The sequence below is a fragment of the Dasypus novemcinctus genome, chromosome 21 (genome assembly GCF_030445035.2).
Source record: "Dasypus novemcinctus isolate mDasNov1 chromosome 21, mDasNov1.1.hap2, whole genome shotgun sequence".
In the NCBI taxonomy this organism is placed as follows: Eukaryota; Metazoa; Chordata; class Mammalia; order Cingulata; family Dasypodidae; genus Dasypus; species Dasypus novemcinctus.
Window position 1 is genome coordinate 72,994,216 of NC_080693.1, and position 4,514 is coordinate 72,998,729.

Here is a 4,514-nt window from a genome sequence, read left to right on the forward strand (position 1 = left end):
CCCTTGAAACAAGATGATAAATACTCTGTGTGTGTTTGATTGTGCATGTTTTTCTGGGGGGAAATCCCATTTTTTCACCAGCTTCCCAAAGGAGACCATGCCCTCCCACAAAAAAAAAAAAAAAAAAAAATTCCTGGAAGAGATATAGGTATGTGGTCAGTAAAATGCTAAGAGCAGTTAGTTAACAAGATTCATTCATTTGTCAATTTGACAGAGACAAACACATTTCTTCATCCTAGTCACTGATCCTATCATCCATGCCATCATGCAAAGAGTCTGTGTGGGTGACAGACCCATCACTAGATTTTTTTTAAAGCCTCAAATCTGTGCCCTACTAACAAAGGGTTAACGCTGTTAAAAACAGCATAGGCATAGGAGAGTGGTACAGAGAGGAAGACCATTATAGAAGAGATTCTTACATATGGCTGAACTTGACTTGATTCACTCTATTTCTCCTATTGAATATTATGGATTTAAATATGCTATCTCGGACGAAGATAATTTTACTTGGAACATTCTTTCCTATTAGATCCAAGATTATCATTCTTCTGGTTTCTTGGTTAATATTTGCACTTTCTACTCAAGATAAACCACTCCTCCTCAGTTTAGATAACCATTTACCAGTGAGCTCAGTAAGAAGACTTTTGGTATTTGAAGGTTTGCTGGAATTGGGCTATGTTTGAAGCTACAACTTTGAGTCCCACGGGAAGCATACATACTCAGCACCACTACACACCAGGCAGAGTGAAAGTTTTTCCTTGGAATATGAAATATGTGGCTCTGTCCTTAGTCCATGGAAACTTTAAACCTAAGAAACACTAAGAAATGGGTCACCAAAGTGTTTCTTCCTTTTATGTTTTCGTTTTCTTCCTTCAGCTTACTATAGGTACCATTGATGTTTATTTTCCTTAAAACATTTTTTTTTTTGCTATTGTTGCACACTGTAACAGCAAATAAAGGCACTTTGTTTTGCAAAGAAAAGTCTGCTTACAATCCCACCACTCTAGAAACTTAATTTTTGAGCTACTCTAGGACCCAGACCAAAGGCAAGGCAACACACCTTTGAGTCTCCAGGAGAAGGACCCTGGAGGAGGGGAAGCGACACAGAAACTAGGTGGAGTAGCGGTCACTTCTGAAACGTAATTTACAAGTTGGCATTCTCCAGTTCTGCACCATTTGCAACCAGCTGAGGCTGTTTGGTTTTTCAAAACAGCTGTGTCAGTGAATTTGCCCCAGGTTCAACTACCTATTGCCCCTTTTCCTTTTTGCCTTTTACAGGCCCAGCTTATGAGGATTTGGCAGCTGAAACAAGGCTGAGTGCGAATGACACAGGAAATGGCCCGTGGATGGACTGGTGCCTGAATGCAGCAGAATGGGGACACATTCCAGGCCTTAGCAAGGGAGCAGCTGTCATTCCAAGCACCCACCTCAATGTCACTAGCTTGCTTCTTTCCTTATTCTAAATGTCTTGACAGCCTTGGGAGGGTAACATTAATGGCGAGACACAGTACAACTCTGTCTTAACCTTGTAGTCTGGGTACCTCTTTAGGAAGGGGAGAGAGAAGTAGGAAGTAAACTAACATTTATTTAATGTACCCCACATTGTGCAAGGCAATATATACTGCAAAAGGGATGGGGGGTGAAGAAGATCACTGTCAGGGTTTGCACCACACCAGCAGTATGGCCTTGAGAACGCACTTAACCTTTCCATGCCTCGTCTTCTTCCCATAACCTTAACAGTAATAATACCCACATCATAGTGGAATTATGAGGATGAAATGCATTATCATGTGTAAAACACTCAGGACTTGCCTGGAACTTAGTAAGTGCTAAATATGTGTTTACTTAGTAAGTGCTATATGCTTGTTATTTCATTGTAATGCAGTCCTGCTTATCCTTTTACGATTGAGGAAACTGAGGCTCATGAAGATTAAGTCAATTACGGGAGATAGCAGAGCCTGAAACCAAACTCAGATTTATCTGACTGCAATGTTTTTTTTTTTTTTCCAGAACATGACTGGGCCTGCTCAATGCTATCAAATTCCCCCTCCTGCTTGCCAGCCCAGGGTTCCGTTTATCAGCCCTGTTTTTGTACTGACAAGGGTGAAATCAGATCTGACTGAGGCTCTAATGCCCCATTCCGCCCACCCCTTCGGTCATATCAGTGCCTGGAAAAAGGCCAAAGGTCAACACGTGGGGGGTCTTGAAAAGAGAAACTATCCTCCCCACTGTGGGTCTCAAGCGCGGCTCCTCTCTACGATCAGAAACCAGGGGATACCCATAACTAAATAAAATGCTCTGGTCAGCCGCGCCCTTCATCACAGCCTGGTGGATTTAGGGGAGCAGGTGGTCTCCGAGGACAGTGCTAGCTGAGGGAAATATAACACCAGTCACAAAAATAAACAACCAAGGTGAAATTAATCTTAATGATATTTTACCTAATATATCCAAAACATCAAAATAACCTGTAACCAATAGAAAAATTACTGACATTTTACGTCTTTTTAAGAAATGAAGTGTTAAATCCGTTGTCCACTTTACACATATAGCCCTGGAGTACCACAGACCTCCAGCACACATTTCGATACGTTTCCTGGAAGTGCCTTCTTCATTCGTGCTAGCCACTTACTATGTCTAAACCGGCCTCCTGCACCCATTTTCTTCCACCATGGGCAGATATTCTGATGGAAAGAAATGGCTGAAGGAGTAGTCACTTTTGCCTGAATTCCCACCGATCGGTGCCGTTTTTGCGGGCAGCAGAGATTTCTTGTGGGCTCAGAGAGCGACGGCGACAGTCTGCACAGCTCTCTTTTTTCTCACCGTGTGGGATCGGGTGCGATAATGGGGGGCATTTCAGATTCGAGAAGGGCCCTTGGACTGTGACAAAGTCCTTTCCCGTGCCTTGTGTCTATAGGCATTGTGTGGCCTCCGCTGACGACAGCACCCCCGGAGGGGACAGCAGCCCGGACGGCTCGGCCGACTTGGCAGGGCTCGGATTTCCTGGGCCGGATGGCAGGCAGCGCCCCGGAGCCCTGTTGGCACTGGCCAGGCCCAGGATGCACGGGCCGGCGTGCGCATCCCAGGCATCCGCCCGCGCCCGGCCCGCGCTGCGCAGCTGCCGCAGATCCGCCCGGGCCGCCGCCTCCTCCGGCGCCTGCGAACGGCAGGAATCTCCCCGCCCCCGGCCCCGCGTCCTCCCCTCGCAGGGGCCGCCCGGCCGACTCGCCCATCTGTCATCCGAGACGCCCCACGTGGGTCGGCCGGGGGTTGAAGGGAGAAAAAGGCAGAGGCGTCGAGGGAGGCCGGAGGGAGAGAGGCGAGGAGAGAGGAGCGGAGGAGAGGGGGCTCGGGAAGGCCGCGCGGAGAGCGGGCGAGTTGCAGAAGATAGAAGAAAGGCGACCTGAGACTTCCCGGGAGGGCCAGGTAAGGAAGGGCAGGTGAACAGGAAGGAGGGGGAAACTGGGCTAGAGAGAGCGGGGATAGGGAAAGAGGAAGGATTGAGGAAAGGGCTGCAGATAAGAGATGAAAAGAAGTGCAGCAGCGGGAGAACGATTGTCGAGCCTGGAGGGGCGAGAGTTTTCCAGGAGGGGTGGGGGAAGAAACGGGGCAGCTGCACCTTTAAGGTTGCCAAGGCGACGGCTCTGGCCAGAGAGAGGCGCATTGACGTCATCGGTCGAGCGCTGATTGGCTGTGGCCCTGTCGTTTCCGGTGGCGCTGCAGCGGTGGCGCTGCAGCCGAGCCGCTATAGCTGAGCCGAGCCGGGCTGGGAGGGAAGCGTTGAGGAAGCTCGGCGCGCCGCGGCCTCGTACCCACAGCTCGGTCCCCGCGGCCGCCCGTCCCCAGGTGAGTGTACTCGGCCGGGAGCCCCGGCGCAGCGCGCTTCGTCGTCCCGCCGCCCGTTTGGAGGCGCTGGACCAATCCAAGATGGCGTCACCGAGAGCGACCTGCAGGGGCACGGCCGCACCCCCTGCCCCTCCCCGGGCGCGGCAGGCACCTCCCCGGAGGCCCTGCTCCCCGGGCCGCGCCCCCGGCTCGGTTTCTGCATTTCCCCCCCCCCCCCACCCCCAAGGCCTCCCACTGTCGGGCGTCGGTTTCGGGGCTGGGTCCCCGGCGCCCCCCTCCCCCGCCCGCGCGTCCTACCCTCGCCGCGGCCCGGCCCCGCGGCCCCCGCCATCCACGGCCTTCCTCGGCCCCGGGCGCTCCAGTCGCCTCCGCCCCCGCGCGTCGCGGCCTCCTCGCTTGCTTTTCCCCCATTTCCTGAAGGACAGCAACTCGATTTTACCGGAATCCGCCATCGTCGTCACCCTCTCCGATTCTGACTGCTGTTGAGACCCGGCAGTTCTCTTTCTCTCTCCGTCTTTTTCCAGTTTTTTCTAGCAATTGCTCTTTCTCTCCCAGGATTATCCCCCCCCTCTCCCTCCATAATGAAATGATCATAAGTCTTGTGAATTTCCTTTTGTTCTCCTCCCATCTCCCTCCCTTTCCCGATTCCCCGCCTGGGGCTTCCTCGACGC